We start from the raw sequence: 21,436 nt of genomic DNA, 5'->3' as shown, positions 1-21,436 counted from the left end.
CCCGGGTCTCGCCTGACGCCTCTTGTGCCTGACGTTCATTGTGCATCGGTGGAACCCGTGAACTCTGATTTTGTGCCAATTTTTATTTATGAGTATACGAATTAAATGCTGAATGTTTGTTTAACAAAGCTAATTTTTGGCTGAAAATTTAGGTTCTTGTTTTGGTTTAGAAAGAATTCTGCCAAAACTTAGTTCTTGAAAGAGATGGGGCAGAATCAAATGGTATACTTGTTTTGCTTGATTTTAATTGTTTTTTGTCGTGCAGATTTGCCTGAGGATCAACCGAAGACGAATGTTTGGGTGACCTTAGCCAAGGCTGCCGGATCGGATACTATATGTCTGTCTAATTCGGAACCAGAAAAGCCTTTCTCAACCTGTTTGGTTGGTGTGCCAGTGAAAGAGTTTCCTTTGGTCAGAAAAGAATCCAATGGTAAACCAGGTGGAATTGACAATGGAAACAGTCCTTCCTTCAATTGGAACATTTGTTCCAAGAAACTTCTCAGGGCAGCAAATGTTTCAAACAGTTGGGATGTGTTTCTACAGACGGACCAATCTCCACGGCAATTGCCAAAAGGGTATTGGATCATTTGCGGAGACAGAGGTTGGCAAGGCATTCCAGCCCACCTTGAAGGTGGCCCTTGCAGCATTGGTATGCTTACCATAATTGCCCCCACTGCCAAAGCAGTGATGAAAAAGAAACAAAGGAAAACGAGAGCTGTTCCTCATTATGATGAGAACTGTCAGAGTGATTTTATGCCTTGGAATGCCGCCAGAAGGGTTTCAGCAGGTATATTTCTACCCCAATTGGCTTCAGCTGTGGCATTGAGACAATTAGATCGAGTTGGATGTTGGCTGAGCAAACAAGCTAATGCCACATCCTCCGCAATCAGTGATATGTTGACCAATGTTGATAGTATTAGACATGCTACTCTTCAAAACAGAGCAGCCATTGATTTTCTCTTACTGGCACAAGGACATGGTTGTGAGGAATTGGAAGGTTTGTGTTGTATGAATTTGTCTGATCATTCTGAATCCATTCCCAAAAGCATTCAAAAATTAAAGGATCTGACAGCCCAAATTAAAGAAGACGGAGGTTCCTGGTTGGATGATTTGTATCAAAATTGCAGTTTTGCACCTTGGCTAAGGCAACTTTGCAAGATAGGTCTTTACATATTAGGTGTTCTAATACTGATATTGATAGTGGTACCTTGTATACTCTGTTGTGTTCGGCGAATGATGAACAAAACAGTCCGAGAAGTTTTTGTCATTCAAGCAGGAGAATTAGGAAGTAGAAGCACAGAGAGTGTACGAAATCTCACGAAAGCAGTAGATGAGGGTATTGACATGAACGAAGGTTTTGAATTAAGGCCTTGGAATCGACCAGAGTTTTTTGAACGATGCCTTGTGACTGTTGCCAAACATATCTCTTTCAGGGATTGGGTCTTCACAGCATTAAGTTGCTGTGCCGTAATATAGCGATGCTTCAGTTTAGTGAAAATAGGTCTTCAGCAGATAATAAGCAGAAATTTTGCAATAGAGCTATGAAACGCAAATAGCAAGCGACAAGAAAATGAAAGCTTCTGGGTCAAACAGAGAGGGGGAAATGTTGGAATCCATAAGGTTAGAGGATTTTTAAGAAATGGTTAAAAAGAAGTATGTAGGCCTTAGACTGGAGTTTTGTTAGCATTGCAGAAAAGTTTCCCATGCAAGCAGAAAAAGTTTTCCATGCAAGCAGAAAAGTTTCCCAAGCAGTAGACGTGACAAATAACAATAGGCTTCTGTAGAATTGGCTTTAGGATGGCAACAAGGTTATTTAATGTATATCTTTAGAAGGTTAGCATGAATAGAACTCTGTTCTTTGTCTCTTATCAACTAGTCTTTGTTTTAGCTACGATTACCTATGTTTTATAAGATTGGATAGAATGCTTGTCAATATGTGTTTTCTGTGTCTGATTGGCTGAATTCTAGTCTGAGATGATTTTATGTATTGCTGTATGAGCCCTGTTGAAGGAGACATTTTTTGGTGTGGATCAGTGAGCTGTCATGTCTCCATTTTGTATTTTGAGACTGATGTGCTGGAAATAAAAGCAAAAATCTCTTCACTGGTCTGGTTACCATGTTATCCATATTTGGATATTTTGCCGCGGCCTAGTGGGTTCCTTTTTTAAGGCGTGGGTTCCTGACACCATTGGACTTATACCTGTCCCGTCCCCCGCATATTGCTGCCCCGTGTGAGGACGTAGAATAGAAGAAAAACAAAGAAAAATCGTGGAAGCACCAGCCGCGGAGACCCAAGTGTTAACAAGGAGGACACTGTATCATCTCTCCCGCCGAAACCAAGAAAATTGTAAGTAACTTATCTCGGGAGAGCGCTTGGGTGACGTTGGGAGGAAAAATAGAGAAAAAGAAAATTATTAAAAGAGCACAAAAATGGGAACGAATTTATCAGAAGATGAATGGGATGTTTTTCATCAATTAGAGACAATGTTACAAGAAAAAGGTCACTCTGAAATTTCAAAAACTGAGCTTAAAAACTTACTTATCTGGGTTAAAGCGAATACGCAAGATTTAAATCTGCAGTCTGCTTTTTCTTTTCATTTTTGGGATCAGATAAACTGGAGAATCTATAATCTAGTCTCTCTCAAAAAAGATGAAAGCTTAAGAGAACTTGTGCCGGTTTGTAGTGCGCTGTTGTAGTGCTTTTTTAAACAAAGTGATAAAAATAAGATCAACTTGGACTCAGAAAACAGAGCTTCTGGTTCTCTCTCACGAAATTCCAGTAAACCAGAGACTGTGTGTGTATCGGAGAATGTTACAAGTGTTGTTGCAAATGCTGAAAGTATTGCTTTGAACTCTGTTGAACAAAATCTTTCTTCTCTCTCTCTGGGAAAAAATGAGACTCTTTCGGACTTTTCTTCGCGTTGTTCTGTTAATGTAAAAATATGTGACTCTTGTAAGGGGGATGGAACAAAGTGTGTAAAAGATGGAAATGAAAAAGTGACTGTACTTCCTAAAATTGTTTGTGCAGGGACACTGAAACCTGAATTGGATTCTGTTGGGCCTGGGGTGGAGGCTGAGGTGGCTGCTTCCACTCGGGAAATTGTGGTTCCAGGGAACTCTTTTTCAGTTAAGCAAAACCATGGTTGTTCTGGTGTTTGTCAATCTATAGATACAGAGAAAGAAAAATTGGCTTTAAGGGTGGAGTCCTTTGAAAGGAAGAGATGGAAGAAACTCGCGACTGTGTTGTTGCTGAAATTCAAAAAGCTGGACTTGAAATCTCTGCAACGAAAATTCAACAAGTTTCACCTTAGAAGTACCTGGGATGGAAGATGACTGAGACGACAAGAACACCACAAAAAATTCAGATCCGAACCAGAGTCAACAACCTACAAGAGTTACAACAACTTCTAGGAGAAATCAACTGGGTCAGACCGATGTTGGGAATCACCAATGATGAACTGAGTCCGCTCTTCCATTTGCTGAGAGGAAGTTGCGACATCACTTCGCCAAGAACTTTAACCCCTGAAGCTCGTGCTGCTCTCGACAAAGTCACAGAAGCTCTTCAAAAAAGACAAGCTCATCGCTGCGTTCCTGAAAATCCTTTCTTTCTTGCAATCTTAGGAGAGAAGAAGCAGCTTTGTGGTCTCATTTTCCAGTGGGATTCCACAGAACAAGATCCTTTGTTAATAATGGAATGGGATTTTCCTCCCTACAGGTTTTCAAAGACCATTTGCTCAGTTTTAGAAATGATTGCATACATTATAATTAAGGCTAGAACCAGATTGTTAACTTTGGCAGGTCAAGAATTTTCAGTTATCTATTTGCCATTGAAAAATGATTATTTCAATTGGGCAATGCAAAATTCTGATGATTTACAATATGCATTCTTAGGTTTTCCAGGTGTTTGTTCCATACACTATCCAGCTCACAAACTACTGCAAGCAAAATTGAGTTTCAGAGAAAAACCTAAATTTAGTGAAGAACCTTTACGTGCTGTGACTCTCTTCACTGATGGCTCTGGTAAAAGCCACAAGTCCGTTGTGACTTGGTTTAATCAAAAGACTAATGTTTGGGAATCTGATATTCAAACAGTAGAGGGATCCCCTCAAATTGTTGAGCCTGCTGCAGTAGTTTGAGCTTTTCAACTGTTTCCTCAGCCTTTTAATTTGGTCACAGATTCTGCTTATGTTGCTAATGTAGTCAGGAGAATAGAAGGTTCCATTTTAAAGGATGTTAGTAATGAAACTTTACATCGTTGGCTTTCATGTCTTTTTATAACTTTGCAATATAGAACTAATCCATATTTTGTTTCTCACATTAGGGCGCATTCTTCGCTTCCTGGATTTTTAGTGGAAGGAAATGCAAGAGCGGACAAGCTGACAATGGTCATTTCTAACACATTGCCAAATAGTTTTGAACAAGCAAAATTGAGTCATGCCTTTTTCCACCAAAATGCACAAGCACTCATGCAAATGTTCCAAATCACTTAAAGTCAAGCTAAAGCTATCATTCATACTTGCCCTGACTGTCAATTGGTACAACCTCCTGTTTCTACAGGAGCAATCAACCCCCGAGGCTTACAAAGCCTACAGTTGTGGCAAACAGATGTTACTAAATAGCCTTCTTTTGGTAAATTTAAAAATATTCATGTTTCCATAGACACGTTCTCTGGTGCAGTTTTTGCTTCCCTTCACACAAGTGATACTGGCAGCCATGCCTGTCATCATTTCCTGCAAGCTTTTGCTTCATTGGGTATACCCCAAGAAGTAAAAACTGACAATGGCCCCGCATACATATCTCAAAAATTGGCCACATTTTTAAATGAATGGGGTGTTCGACACATTTTTGGTATTCCCCACTCTCCCACAAGCCAAGCAATCATTGAAAGAACACATCAAACCTTAAAACGCATATTAGATCAACAGAGAGGGGGAACGGAAATCACCCCACAGATGAGACTGAGTAAGGCTTTGTATGTTTTTAATTTTCTAAATAGTAAAAGTACAGAACCAGATCCACCAATCTTTAGACACTTTTCAAATAGCACACAGGCAAAACTGAAAGAACATCCTCCTCTTCTAATTAGAAACCCTGACTCTGGACAGATGGAAGGTCCGTTTCAATTAATAACGTGGGGCAAAGGGTATACTTCTATTTCCACAGGTGCTGGAAGAATTAAGTGGGTTCCTGCCAAAAACGTCAAACCGTATCGCACTTCAGAACCTGTTGTCGAGCCTAGAACTGAGGAAGCGAGTACGCAGACGTAGACCGAATGGAAGGATCCCGGGTCTCGCCTGACGCCTCTTGTGCCTGACGTTCATTGTGCATCGGTGGAACCCGTGAACTCTGATTTTGTGCCAATTTTTATTTATGAGTATACGAATGAAATGCTGAATGTTTGTTTAACAAAGCTAATTTTTGGCTGAAAATTTAGGTTCTTGTTTTGGTTTAGAAAGAATTCTGCCAAAACTTAGTTCTTGAAAGAGATGGGGCAGAATCAAATGGTATACTTGTTTTGCTTGATTTTAATTGTTTTTTGTCGTGCAGATTTGCCTGAGGATCAACCGAAGACGAATGTTTGGGTGACCTTAGCCAAGGCTGCCGGATCGGATACTATATGTCTGTCTAATTCGGAACCAGAAAAGCCTTTCTCAACCTGTTTGGTTGGTGTGCCAGTGAAAGAGTTTCCTTTGGTCAGAAAAGAATCCAATGGTAAACCAGGTGGAATTGACAATGGAAACAGTCCTTCCTTCAATTGGAACATTTGTTCCAAGAAACTTCTCAGGGCAGCAAATGTTTCAAACAGTTGGGATGTGTTTCTACAGACGGACCAATCTCCACGGCAATTGCCAAAAGGGTATTGGATCATTTGCGGAGACAGAGGTTGGCAAGGCATTCCAGCCCACCTTGAAGGCGGCCCTTGCAGCATTGGTATGCTTACCATAATTGCCCCCACTGCCAAAGCAGTGATGAAAAAGAAACAAAGGAAAACAAGAGCTGTTCCTCATTATGATGAGAACTGTCAGAGTGATTTTATGCCTTGGAATGCCGCCAGAAGGGTTTCAGCAGGTATATTTCTACCCCAATTGGCTTCAGCTGTGGCATTGAGACAATTAGATCGAGTTGGATGTTGGCTGAGCAAACAAGCTAATGCCACATCCTCCGCAATCAGTGATATGTTGACCAATGTTGATAGTATTAGACATGCTACTCTTCAAAACAGAGCAGCCATTGATTTTCTCTTACTGGCACAAGGACATGGTTGTGAGGAATTGGAAGGTTTGTGTTGTATGAATTTGTCTGATCATTCTGAATCCATTCCCAAAAGCATTCAAAAATTAAAGGATCTGACAGCCCAAATTAAAGAAGACGGAGGTTCCTGGTTGGATGATTTGTATCAAAATTGCAGTTTTGCACCTTGGCTAAGGCAACTTTGCAAGATAGGTCTTTACATATTAGGTGTTCTAATACTGATATTGATAGTGGTACCTTGTATACTCTGTTGTGTTCGGCGAATGATGAACAAAACAGTCCGAGAAGTTTTTGTCATTCAAGCAGGAGAATTAGGAAGTAGAAGCACAGAGAGTGTACGAAATCTCACGAAAGCAGTAGATGAGGGTATTGACATGAACGAAGGTTTTGAATTAAGGCCTTGGAATCGACCAGAGTTTTTTGAACGATGCCTTGTGACTGTTGCCAAACATATCTCTTTCAGGGATTGGGTCTTCACAGCATTAAGTTGCTGTGCCGTAATATAGCGATGCTTCAGTTTAGTGAAAATAGGTCTTCAGCAGATAATAAGCAGAAATTTTGCAATAGAGCTATGAAACGCAAATAGCAAGCGACAAGAAAATGAAAGCTTCTGGGTCAAACAGAGAGGGGGAAATGTTGGAATCCATAAGGTTAGAGGATTTTTAAGAAATGGTTAAAAAGAAGTATGTAGGCCTTAGACTGGAGTTTTGTTAGCATTGCAGAAAAGTTTCCCATGCAAGCAGAAAAAGTTTTCCATGCAAGCAGAAAAGTTTCCCAAGCAGTAGACGTGACAAATAACAATAGGCTTCTGTAGAATTGGCTTTAGGATGGCAACAAGGTTATTTAATGTATATCTTTAGAAGGTTAGCATGAATAGAACTCTGTTCTTTGTCTCTTATCAACTAGTCTTTGTTTTAGCTACGATTACCTATGTTTTATAAGATTGGATAGAATGCTTGTCAATATGTGTTTTCTGTGTCTGATTGGCTGAATTCTAGTCTGAGATGATTTTATGTATTGCTGTATGAGCCCTGTTGAAGGAGACATTTTTTGGTGTGGATCAGTGAGCTGTCATGTCTCCATTTTGTATTTTGAGACTGATGTGCTGGAAATAAAAGCAAAAATCTCTTCACTGGTCTGGTTACCATGTTATCCATATTTGGATATTTTGCCGCGGCCTAGTGGGTTCCTTTTTTAAGGCGTGGGTTCCTGACACCATTGGACTTATACCTGTCCCGTCCCCCGCATATTGCTGCCCCGTGTGAGGACGTAGAATAGAAGAAAAACAAAGAAAAATCGTGGAAGCACCAGCCGCGGAGACCCAAGTGTTAACAAGGAGGACACTGTATCATCTCTCCCGCCGAAACCAAGAAAATTGTAAGTAACTTATCTCGGGAGAGCGCTTGGGTGACGTTGGGAGGAAAAATAGAGAAAAAGAAAATTATTAAAAGAGCACAAAAATGGGAACGAATTTATCAGAAGTTGAATGGGATGTTTTTCATCAATTAGAGACAATGTTACAAGAAAAAGGTCACTCTGAAATTTCAAAAACTGAGCTTAAAAACTTACTTATCTGGGTTAAAGCGAATACGCAAGATTTAAATCTGCAGTCTGCTTTTTCTTTTCATTTTTGGGATCAGATAAACTGGAGAATCTATAATCTAGTCTCTCTCAAAAAAGATGAAAGCTTAAGAGAACTTGTGCCGGTTTGTAGTGCGCTGTTGTAGTGCTTTTTTAAACAAAGTGATAAAAATAAGATCAACTTGGACTCAGAAAACAGAGCTTCTGGTTCTCTCTCACGAAATTCCAGTAAACCAGAGACTGTGTGTGTATCGGAGAATGTTACAAGTGTTGTTGCAAATGCTGAAAGTATTGCTTTGAACTCTGTTGAACAAAATCTTTCTTCTCTCTCTCTGGGAAAAAATGAGACTCTTTCGGACTTTTCTTCGCGTTGTTCTGTTAATGTAAAAATATGTGACTCTTGTAAGGGGGATGGAACAAAGTGTGTAAAAGATGGAAATGAAAAAGTGACTGTACTTCCTAAAATTGTTTGTGCAGGGACACTGAAACCTGAATTGGATTCTGTTGGGCCTGGGGTGGAGGCTGAGGTGGCTGCTTCCACTCGGGAAATTGTGGTTCCAGGGAACTCTTTTTCAGTTAAGCAAAACCATGGTTGTTCTGGTGTTTGTCAATCTATAGATACAGAGAAAGAAAAATTGGCTTTAAGGGTGGAGTCCTTTGAAAGGAAGAGATGGAAGAAACTCGCGACTGTGTTGTTGCTGAAATTCAAAAAGCTGGACTTGAAATCTCTGCAACGAAAATTCAACAAGTTTCACCTTAGAAGTACCTGGGATGGAAGATGACTGAGACGACAAGAACACCACAAAAAATTCAGATCCGAACCAGAGTCAACAACCTACAAGAGTTACAACAACTTCTAGGAGAAATCAACTGGGTCAGACCGATGTTGGGAATCACCAATGATGAACTGAGTCCGCTCTTCCATTTGCTGAGAGGAAGTTGCGACATCACTTCGCCAAGAACTTTAACCCCTGAAGCTCGTGCTGCTCTCGACAAAGTCACAGAAGCTCTTCAAAAAAGACAAGCTCATCGCTGCGTTCCTGAAAATCCTTTCTTTCTTGCAATCTTAGGAGAGAAGAAGCAGCTTTGTGGTCTCATTTTCCAGTGGGATTCCACAGAACAAGATCCTTTGTTAATAATGGAATGGGATTTTCCTCCCTACAGGTTTTCAAAGACCATTTGCTCAGTTTTAGAAATGATTGCATACATTATAATTAAGGCTAGAACCAGATTGTTAACTTTGGCAGGTCAAGAATTTTCAGTTATCTATTTGCCATTGAAAAATGATTATTTCAATTGGGCAATGCAAAATTCTGATGATTTACAATATGCATTCTTAGGTTTTCCAGGTGTTTGTTCCATACACTATCCAGCTCACAAACTACTGCAAGCAAAATTGAGTTTCAGAGAAAAACCTAAATTTAGTGAAGAACCTTTACGTGCTGTGACTCTCTTCACTGATGGCTCTGGTAAAAGCCACAAGTCCGTTGTGACTTGGTTTAATCAAAAGACTAATGTTTGGGAATCTGATATTCAAACAGTAGAGGGATCCCCTCAAATTGTTGAGCCTGCTGCAGTAGTTTGAGCTTTTCAACTGTTTCCTCAGCCTTTTAATTTGGTCACAGATTCTGCTTATGTTGCTAATGTAGTCAGGAGAATAGAAGGTTCCATTTTAAAGGATGTTAGTAATGAAACTTTACATCGTTGGCTTTCATGTCTTTTTATAACTTTGCAATATAGAACTAATCCATATTTTGTTTCTCACATTAGGGCGCATTCTTCGCTTCCTGGATTTTTAGTGGAAGGAAATGCAAGAGCGGACAAGCTGACAATGGTCATTTCTAACACATTGCCAAATAGTTTTGAACAAGCAAAATTGAGTCATGCCTTTTTCCACCAAAATGCACAAGCACTCATGCAAATGTTCCAAATCACTTAAAGTCAAGCTAAAGCTATCATTCATACTTGCCCTGACTGTCAATTGGTACAACCTCCTGTTTCTACAGGAGCAATCAACCCCCGAGGCTTACAAAGCCTACAGTTGTGGCAAACAGATGTTACTAAATAGCCTTCTTTTGGTAAATTTAAAAATATTCATGTTTCCATAGACACGTTCTCTGGTGCAGTTTTTGCTTCCCTTCACACAAGTGATACTGGCAGCCATGCCTGTCATCATTTCCTGCAAGCTTTTGCTTCATTGGGTATACCCCAAGAAGTAAAAACTGACAATGGCCCCGCATACATATCTCAAAAATTGGCCACATTTTTAAATGAATGGGGTGTTCGACACATTTTTGGTATTCCCCACTCTCCCACAAGCCAAGCAATCATTGAAAGAACACATCAAACCTTAAAACGCATATTAGATCAACAGAGAGGGGGAACGGAAATCACCCCACAGATGAGACTGAGTAAGGCTTTGTATGTTTTTAATTTTCTAAATAGTAAAAGTACAGAACCAGATCCACCAATCTTTAGACACTTTTCAAATAGCACACAGGCAAAACTGAAAGAACATCCTCCTCTTCTAATTAGAAACCCTGACTCTGGACAGATGGAAGGTCCGTTTCAATTAATAACGTGGGGCAAAGGGTATACTTCTATTTCCACAGGTGCTGGAAGAATTAAGTGGGTTCCTGCCAAAAACGTCAAACCGTATCGCACTTCAGAACCTGTTGTCGAGCCTAGAACTGAGGAAGCGAGTACGCAGACGTAGACCGAATGGAAGGATCCCGGGTCTCGCCTGACGCCTCTTGTGCCTGACGTTCATTGTGCATCGGTGGAACCCGTGAACTCTGATTTTGTGCCAATTTTTATTTATGAGTATACGAATGAAATGCTGAATGTTTGTTTAACAAAGCTAATTTTTGGCTGAAAATTTAGGTTCTTGTTTTGGTTTAGAAAGAATTCTGCCAAAACTTAGTTCTTGAAAGAGATGGGGCAGAATCAAATGGTATACTTGTTTTGCTTGATTTTAATTGTTTTTTGTCGTGCAGATTTGCCTGAGGATCAACCGAAGACGAATGTTTGGGTGACCTTAGCCAAGGCTGCCGGATCGGATACTATATGTCTGTCTAATTCGGAACCAGAAAAGCCTTTCTCAACCTGTTTGGTTGGTGTGCCAGTGAAAGAGTTTCCTTTGGTCAGAAAAGAATCCAATGGTAAACCAGGTGGAATTGACAATGGAAACAGTCCTTCCTTCAATTGGAACATTTGTTCCAAGAAACTTCTCAGGGCAGCAAATGTTTCAAACAGTTGGGATGTGTTTCTACAGACGGACCAATCTCCACGGCAATTGCCAAAAGGGTATTGGATCATTTGCGGAGACAGAGGTTGGCAAGGCATTCCAGCCCACCTTGAAGGTGGCCCTTGCAGCATTGGTATGCTTACCATAATTGCCCCCACTGCCAAAGCAGTGATGAAAAAGAAACAAAGGAAAACGAGAGCTGTTCCTCATTATGATGAGAACTGTCAGAGTGATTTTATGCCTTGGAATGCCGCCAGAAGGGTTTCAGCAGGTATATTTCTACCCCAATTGGCTTCAGCTGTGGCATTGAGACAATTAGATCGAGTTGGATGTTGGCTGAGCAAACAAGCTAATGCCACATCCTCCGCAATCAGTGATATGTTGACCAATGTTGATAGTATTAGACATGCTACTCTTCAAAACAGAGCAGCCATTGATTTTCTCTTACTGGCACAAGGACATGGTTGTGAGGAATTGGAAGGTTTGTGTTGTATGAATTTGTCTGATCATTCTGAATCCATTCCCAAAAGCATTCAAAAATTAAAGGATCTGACAGCCCAAATTAAAGAAGACGGAGGTTCCTGGTTGGATGATTTGTATCAAAATTGCAGTTTTGCACCTTGGCTAAGGCAACTTTGCAAGATAGGTCTTTACATATTAGGTGTTCTAATACTGATATTGATAGTGGTACCTTGTATACTCTGTTGTGTTCGGCGAATGATGAACAAAACAGTCCGAGAAGTTTTTGTCATTCAAGCAGGAGAATTAGGAAGTAGAAGCACAGAGAGTGTACGAAATCTCACGAAAGCAGTAGATGAGGGTATTGACATGAACGAAGGTTTTGAATTAAGGCCTTGGAATCGACCAGAGTTTTTTGAACGATGCCTTGTGACTGTTGCCAAACATATCTCTTTCAGGGATTGGGTCTTCACAGCATTAAGTTGCTGTGCCGTAATATAGCGATGCTTCAGTTTAGTGAAAATAGGTCTTCAGCAGATAATAAGCAGAAATTTTGCAATAGAGCTATGAAACGCAAATAGCAAGCGACAAGAAAATGAAAGCTTCTGGGTCAAACAGAGAGGGGGAAATGTTGGAATCCATAAGGTTAGAGGATTTTTAAGAAATGGTTAAAAAGAAGTATGTAGGCCTTAGACTGGAGTTTTGTTAGCATTGCAGAAAAGTTTCCCATGCAAGCAGAAAAAGTTTTCCATGCAAGCAGAAAAGTTTCCCAAGCAGTAGACGTGACAAATAACAATAGGCTTCTGTAGAATTGGCTTTAGGATGGCAACAAGGTTATTTAATGTATATCTTTAGAAGGTTAGCATGAATAGAACTCTGTTCTTTGTCTCTTATCAACTAGTCTTTGTTTTAGCTACGATTACCTATGTTTTATAAGATTGGATAGAATGCTTGTCAATATGTGTTTTCTGTGTCTGATTGGCTGAATTCTAGTCTGAGATGATTTTATGTATTGCTGTATGAGCCCTGTTGAAGGAGACATTTTTTGGTGTGGATCAGTGAGCTGTCATGTCTCCATTTTGTATTTTGAGACTGATGTGCTGGAAATAAAAGCAAAAATCTCTTCACTGGTCTGGTTACCATGTTATCCATATTTGGATATTTTGCCGCGGCCTAGTGGGTTCCTTTTTTAAGGCGTGGGTTCCTGACACCATTGGACTTATACCTGTCCCGTCCCCCGCATATTGCTGCCCCGTGTGAGGACGTAGAATAGAAGAAAAACAAAGAAAAATCGTGGAAGCACCAGCCGCGGAGACCCAAGTGTTAACAAGGAGGACACTGTATCATCTCTCCCGCCGAAACCAAGAAAATTGTAAGTAACTTATCTCGGGAGAGCGCTTGGGTGACGTTGGGAGGAAAAATAGAGAAAAAGAAAATTATTAAAAGAGCACAAAAATGGGAACGAATTTATCAGAAGATGAATGGGATGTTTTTCATCAATTAGAGACAATGTTACAAGAAAAAGGTCACTCTGAAATTTCAAAAACTGAGCTTAAAAACTTACTTATCTGGGTTAAAGCGAATACGCAAGATTTAAATCTGCAGTCTGCTTTTTCTTTTCATTTTTGGGATCAGATAAACTGGAGAATCTATAATCTAGTCTCTCTCAAAAAAGATGAAAGCTTAAGAGAACTTGTGCCGGTTTGTAGTGCGCTGTTGTAGTGCTTTTTTAAACAAAGTGATAAAAATAAGATCAACTTGGACTCAGAAAACAGAGCTTCTGGTTCTCTCTCACGAAATTCCAGTAAACCAGAGACTGTGTGTGTATCGGAGAATGTTACAAGTGTTGTTGCAAATGCTGAAAGTATTGCTTTGAACTCTGTTGAACAAAATCTTTCTTCTCTCTCTCTGGGAAAAAATGAGACTCTTTCGGACTTTTCTTCGCGTTGTTCTGTTAATGTAAAAATATGTGACTCTTGTAAGGGGGATGGAACAAAGTGTGTAAAAGATGGAAATGAAAAAGTGACTGTACTTCCTAAAATTGTTTGTGCAGGGACACTGAAACCTGAATTGGATTCTGTTGGGCCTGGGGTGGAGGCTGAGGTGGCTGCTTCCACTCGGGAAATTGTGGTTCCAGGGAACTCTTTTTCAGTTAAGCAAAACCATGGTTGTTCTGGTGTTTGTCAATCTATAGATACAGAGAAAGAAAAATTGGCTTTAAGGGTGGAGTCCTTTGAAAGGAAGAGATGGAAGAAACTCGCGACTGTGTTGTTGCTGAAATTCAAAAAGCTGGACTTGAAATCTCTGCAACGAAAATTCAACAAGTTTCACCTTAGAAGTACCTGGGATGGAAGATGACTGAGACGACAAGAACACCACAAAAAATTCAGATCCGAACCAGAGTCAACAACCTACAAGAGTTACAACAACTTCTAGGAGAAATCAACTGGGTCAGACCGATGTTGGGAATCACCAATGATGAACTGAGTCCGCTCTTCCATTTGCTGAGAGGAAGTTGCGACATCACTTCGCCAAGAACTTTAACCCCTGAAGCTCGTGCTGCTCTCGACAAAGTCACAGAAGCTCTTCAAAAAAGACAAGCTCATCGCTGCGTTCCTGAAAATCCTTTCTTTCTTGCAATCTTAGGAGAGAAGAAGCAGCTTTGTGGTCTCATTTTCCAGTGGGATTCCACAGAACAAGATCCTTTGTTAATAATGGAATGGGATTTTCCTCCCTACAGGTTTTCAAAGACCATTTGCTCAGTTTTAGAAATGATTGCATACATTATAATTAAGGCTAGAACCAGATTGTTAACTTTGGCAGGTCAAGAATTTTCAGTTATCTATTTGCCATTGAAAAATGATTATTTCAATTGGGCAATGCAAAATTCTGATGATTTACAATATGCATTCTTAGGTTTTCCAGGTGTTTGTTCCATACACTATCCAGCTCACAAACTACTGCAAGCAAAATTGAGTTTCAGAGAAAAACCTAAATTTAGTGAAGAACCTTTACGTGCTGTGACTCTCTTCACTGATGGCTCTGGTAAAAGCCACAAGTCCGTTGTGACTTGGTTTAATCAAAAGACTAATGTTTGGGAATCTGATATTCAAACAGTAGAGGGATCCCCTCAAATTGTTGAGCCTGCTGCAGTAGTTTGAGCTTTTCAACTGTTTCCTCAGCCTTTTAATTTGGTCACAGATTCTGCTTATGTTGCTAATGTAGTCAGGAGAATAGAAGGTTCCATTTTAAAGGATGTTAGTAATGAAACTTTACATCGTTGGCTTTCATGTCTTTTTATAACTTTGCAATATAGAACTAATCCATATTTTGTTTCTCACATTAGGGCGCATTCTTCGCTTCCTGGATTTTTAGTGGAAGGAAATGCAAGAGCGGACAAGCTGACAATGGTCATTTCTAACACATTGCCAAATAGTTTTGAACAAGCAAAATTGAGTCATGCCTTTTTCCACCAAAATGCACAAGCACTCATGCAAATGTTCCAAATCACTTAAAGTCAAGCTAAAGCTATCATTCATACTTGCCCTGACTGTCAATTGGTACAACCTCCTGTTTCTACAGGAGCAATCAACCCCCGAGGCTTACAAAGCCTACAGTTGTGGCAAACAGATGTTACTAAATAGCCTTCTTTTGGTAAATTTAAAAATATTCATGTTTCCATAGACACGTTCTCTGGTGCAGTTTTTGCTTCCCTTCACACAAGTGATACTGGCAGCCATGCCTGTCATCATTTCCTGCAAGCTTTTGCTTCATTGGGTATACCCCAAGAAGTAAAAACTGACAATGGCCCCGCATACATATCTCAAAAATTGGCCACATTTTTAAATGAATGGGGTGTTCGACACATTTTTGGTATTCCCCACTCTCCCACAAGCCAAGCAATCATTGAAAGAACACATCAAACCTTAAAACGCATATTAGATCAACAGAGAGGGGGAACGGAAATCACCCCACAGATGAGACTGAGTAAGGCTTTGTATGTTTTTAATTTTCTAAATAGTAAAAGTACAGAACCAGATCCACCAATCTTTAGACACTTTTCAAATAGCACACAGGCAAAACTGAAAGAACATCCTCCTCTTCTAATTAGAAACCCTGACTCTGGACAGATGGAAGGTCCGTTTCAATTAATAACGTGGGGCAAAGGGTATACTTCTATTTCCACAGGTGCTGGAAGAATTAAGTGGGTTCCTGCCAAAAACGTCAAACCGTATCGCACTTCAGAACCTGTTGTCGAGCCTAGAACTGAGGAAGCGAGTACGCAGACGTAGACCGAATGGAAGGATCCCGGGTCTCGCCTGACGCCTCTTGTGCCTGACGTTCATTGTGCATCGGTGGAACCCGTGAACTCTGATTTTGTGCCAATTTTTATTTATGAGTATACGAATTAAATGCTGAATGTTTGTTTAACAAAGCTAATTTTTGGCTGAAAATTTAGGTTCTTGTTTTGGTTTAGAAAGAATTCTGCCAAAACTTAGTTCTTGAAAGAGATGGGGCAGAATCAAATGGTATACTTGTTTTGCTTGATTTTAATTGTTTTTTGTCGTGCAGATTTGCCTGAGGATCAACCGAAGACGAATGTTTGGGTGACCTTAGCCAAGGCTGCCGGATCGGATACTATATGTCTGTCTAATTCGGAACCAGAAAAGCCTTTCTCAACCTGTTTGGTTGGTGTGCCAGTGAAAGAGTTTCCTTTGGTCAGAAAAGAATCCAATGGTAAACCAGGTGGAATTGACAATGGAAACAGTCCTTCCTTCAATTGGAACATTTGTTCCAAGAAACTTCTCAGGGCAGCAAATGTTTCAAACAGTTGGGATGTGTTTCTACAGACGGACCAATCTCCACGGCAATTGCCAAAAGGGTATTGGATCATTTGCGGAGACAGAGGTTGGCAAGGCATTCCAGCCCACCTTGAAGGTGGCCCTTGCAGCATTGGTATGCTTACCATAATTGCCCCCACTGCCAAAGCAGTGATGAAAAAGAAACAAAGGAAAACGAGAGCTGTTCCTCATTATGATGAGAACTGTCAGAGTGATTTTATGCCTTGGAATGCCGCCAGAAGGGTTTCAGCAGGTATATTTCTACCCCAATTGGCTTCAGCTGTGGCATTGAGACAATTAGATCGAGTTGGATGTTGGCTGAGCAAACAAGCTAATGCCACATCCTCCGCAATCAGTGATATGTTGACCAATGTTGATAGTATTAGACATGCTACTCTTCAAAACAGAGCAGCCATTGATTTTCTCTTACTGGCACAAGGACATGGTTGTGAGGAATTGGAAGGTTTGTGTTGTATGAATTTGTCTGATCATTCTGAATCCATTCACAAAAGCATTCAAAAATTAAAGGATCTGACAGCCCAAATTAAAGAAGACGGAGGTTCCTGGTTGGATGATTTGTATCAAAATTGCAGTTTTGCACCTTGGCTAAGGCAACTTTGCAAGATAGGTCTTTACATATTAGGTGTTCTAATACTGATATTGATAGTGGTACCTTGTATACTCTGTTGTGTTCGGCGAATGATGAACAAAACAGTCCGAGAAGTTTTTGTCATTCAAGCAGGAGAATTAGGAAGTAGAAGCACAGAGAGTGTACGAAATCTCACGAAAGCAGTAGATGAGGGTATTGACATGAACGAAGGTTTTGAATTAAGGCCTTGGAATCGACCAGAGTTTTTTGAACGATGCCTTGTGACTGTTGCCAAACATATCTCTTTCAGGGATTGGGTCTTCACAGCATTAAGTTGCTGTGCCGTAATATAGCGATGCTTCAGTTTAGTGAAAATAGGTCTTCAGCAGATAATAAGCAGAAATTTTGCAATAGAGCTATGAAACGCAAATAGCAAGCGACAAGAAAATGAAAGCTTCTGGGTCAAACAGAGAGGGGGAAATGTTGGAATCCATAAGGTTAGAGGATTTTTAAGAAATGGTTAAAAAGAAGTATGTAGGCCTTAGACTGGAGTTTTGTTAGCATTGCAGAAAAGTTTCCCATGCAAGCAGAAAAAGTTTTCCATGCAAGCAGAAAAGTTTCCCAAGCAGTAGACGTGACAAATAACAATAGGCTTCTGTAGAATTGGCTTTAGGATGGCAACAAGGTTATTTAATGTATATCTTTAGAAGGTTAGCATGAATAGAACTCTGTTCTTTGTCTCTTATCAACTAGTCTTTGTTTTAGCTACGATTACCTATGTTTTATAAGATTGGATAGAATGCTTGTCAATATGTGTTTTCTGTGTCTGACTGGCTGAATTCTAGTCTGAGATGATTTTATGTATTGCTGTATGAGCCCTGTTGAAGGAGACATTTTTTGGTGTGGATCAGTGAGCTGTCATGTCTCCATTTTGTATTTTGAGACTGATGTGCTGGAAATAAAAGCAAAAATCTCTTCACTGGTCTGGTTACCATGTTATCCATATTTGGATATTTTGCCGCGGCCTAGTGGGTTCCTTTTTTAAGGCGTGGGTTCCTGACACCATTGGACTTATACCTGTCCCGTCCCCCGCATATTGCTGCCCCGTGTGAGGACGTAGAATAGAAGAAAAACAAAGAAAAATCGTGGAAGCACCAGCCGCGGAGACCCAAGTGTTAACAAGGAGGACACTGTATCATCTCTCCCGCCGAAACCAAGAAAATTGTAAGTAACTTATCTCGGGAGAGCGCTTGGGTGACGTTGGGAGGAAAAATAGAGAAAAAGAAAATTATTAAAAGAGCACAAAAATGGGAACGAATTTATCAGAAGATGAATGGGATGTTTTTCATCAATTAGAGACAATGTTACAAGAAAAAGGTCACTCTGAAATTTCAAAAACTGAGCTTAAAAACTTACTTATCTGGGTTAAAGCGAATACGCAAGATTTAAATCTGCAGTCTGCTTTTTCTTTTCATTTTTGGGATCAGATAAACTGGAGAATCTATAATCTAGTCTCTCTCAAAAAAGATGAAAGCTTAAGAGAACTTGTGCCGGTTTGTAGTGCGCTGTTGTAGTGCTTTTTTAAACAAAGTGATAAAAATAAGATCAACTTGGACTCAGAAAACAGAGCTTCTGGTTCTATCTCACGAAATTCCAGTAAACCAGAGACTGTGTGTGTATCGGAGAATGTTACAAGTGTTGTTGCAAATGCTGAAAGTATTGCTTTGAACTCTGTTGAACAAAATCTTTCTTCTCTCTCTCTGGGAAAAAATGAGACTCTTTCGGACTTTTCTTCGCGTTGTTCTGTTAATGTAAAAATATGTGACTCTTGTAAGGGGGATGGAACAAAGTGTGTAAAAGATGGAAATGAAAAAGTGACTGTACTTCCTAAAATTGTTTGTGCAGGGACACTGAAACCTGAATTGGATTCTGTTGGGCCTGGGGTGGAGGCTGAGGTGGCTGCTTCCACTCGGGAAATTGTGGTTCCAGGGAACTCTTTTTCAGTTAAGCAAAACCATGGTTGTTCTGGTGTTTGTCAATCTATAGATACAGAGAAAGAAAAATTGGCTTTAAGGGTGGAGTCCTTTGAAAGGAAGAGATGGAAGAAACTCGCGACTGTGTTGTTGCTGAAATTCAAAAAGCTGGACTTGAAATCTCTGCAACGAAAATTCAACAAGTTTCACCTTAGAAGTACCTGGGATGGAAGATGACTGAGACGACAAGAACACCACAAAAAATTCAGATCCGAACCAGAGTCAACAACCTACAAGAGTTACAACAACTTCTAGGAGAAATCAACTGGGTCAGACCGATGTTGGGAATCACCAATGATGAACTGAGTCCGCTCTTCCATTTGCTGAGAGGAAGTTGCGACATCACTTCGCCAAGAACTTTAACCCCTGAAGCTCGTGCTGCTCTCGACAAAGTCACAGAAGCTCTTCAAAAAAGACAAGCTCATCGCTGCGTTCCTGAAAATCCTTTCTTTCTTGCAATCTTAGGAGAGAAGAAGCAGCTTTGTGGTCTCATTTTCCAGTGGGATTCCACAGAGCAAGATCCTTTGTTAATAATGGAATGGGATTTTCCTCCCTACAGGTTTTCAAAGACCATTTGCTCAGTTTTAGAAATGATTGCATACATTATAATTAAGGCTAGAACCAGATTGTTAACTTTGGCAGGTCAAGAATTTTCAGTTATCTATTTGCCATTGAAAAATGATTATTTCAATTGGGCAATGCAAAATTCTGATGATTTACAATATGCATTCTTAGGTTTTCCAGGTGTTTGTTCCATACACTATCCAGCTCACAAACTACTGCAAGCAAAATTGAGTTTCAGAGAAAAACCTAAATTTAGTGAAGAACCTTTACATGCTGTGACTCTCTTCACTGATGGCTCTGGTAAAAGCCACAGGTCCGTTGTGACTTGGTTTAATCAAAAGACTAATGTTTGGGAATCTGATATTCAAACAGTAGAGGGATCCCCTCAAATTGTTGAGCCTGCTGCAGTAGTTTGAGCTTTTCAGCTGTTTCCTCAGCCTTTTAATTTGGTCACAGATTCTGCTTATGTTGCTAATGTAGTCAGGAGAATAGAAGGTTCCATTTTAAAGGATGTTAGTAATGAAACTTTACATCGTTGGCTTTCATGTCTTTTTATAACTTTGCAATATAGAACTAATCCATATTTTGTTTCTCACATTAGGGCGCATTCTTCACTTCCTGGATTTTTAGTGGAAGGAAATGCAAGAGCGGACAAGCTGACAATGGTCATTTCTAACACATTGCCAAATAGTTTTGAACAAGCAAAATTGAGTCGTGCCTTTTTCCACCAAAATGCACAAGCACTCATGCAAATGTTCCAAATCACTTAAAGTCAAGCTAAAGCTATCATTCATACTTGCCCTGACTGTCAATTGGTACAACCTCCTGTTTCTACAGGAGCAATCAACCCCCGAGGCTTACAAAGCCTACAGTTGTGGCAAACAGATGTTACTAAATAGCCTTCTTTTGGTAAATTTAAAAATATTCATGTTTCCATAGACACGTTCTCTGGTGCAGTTTTTGCTTCCCTTCACACAAGTGATACTGGCAGCCATGCCTGTCATCATTTCCTGCAAGCTTTTGCTTCATTGGGTATACCCCAAGAAGTAAAAACTGACAATGGCCCCGCATACATATCTCAAAAATTGGCCACATTTTTAAATGAATGGGGTGTTCGACACATTTTTGGTATTCCCCACTCTCCCACAAGCCAAGCAATCATTGAAAGAACACATCAAACCTTAAAACGCATATTAGATCAACAGAGAGGGGGAACGGAAATCACCCCACAGATGAGACTGAGTAAGGCTTTGTATGTTTTTAATTTTCTAAATAGTAAAAGTACAGAACCAGATCCACCAATCTTTAGACACTTTTCAAATAGCACACAGGCAAAACTGAAAGAACATCCTCCTCTTCTAATTAGAAACCCTGACTCTGGACAGATGGAAGGTCCGTTTCAATTAATAACGTGGGTCAAAGGGTATGCTTCTATTTCCACAGGTGCTGGAAGAATTAAGTGGGTTCCTGCCAAAAACGTCAAACCGTATCGCACTTCAGAACCTGTTGTCGAGCCTAGAACTGAGGAAGCGAGTACGCAGACGTAGACCGAATGGAAGGATCCCGGGTCTCGCCTGACGCCTCTTGTGCCTGACGTTCATTGTGCATCGGTGGAACCCGTGAACTCTGATTTTGTGCCAATTTTTATTTATGAGTATACGAATGAAATGCTGAATGTTTGTTTAACAAAGCTAATTTTTGGCTGAAAATTTAGGTTCTTGTTTTGGTTTAGAAAGAATTCTGCCAAAACTTAGTTCTTGAAAGAGATGGGGCAGAATCAAATGGTATACTTGTTTTGCTTGATTTTAATTGTTTTTTGTCGTGCAGATTTGCCTGAGGATCAACCGAAGACGAATGTTTGGGTGACCTT

This window comes from Melospiza georgiana, chromosome W (genome assembly GCF_028018845.1).
Source record: "Melospiza georgiana isolate bMelGeo1 chromosome W, bMelGeo1.pri, whole genome shotgun sequence".
NCBI lineage: Eukaryota > Metazoa > Chordata > Aves > Passeriformes > Passerellidae > Melospiza > Melospiza georgiana.
This window is presented reverse-complemented; position numbering follows the sequence as displayed.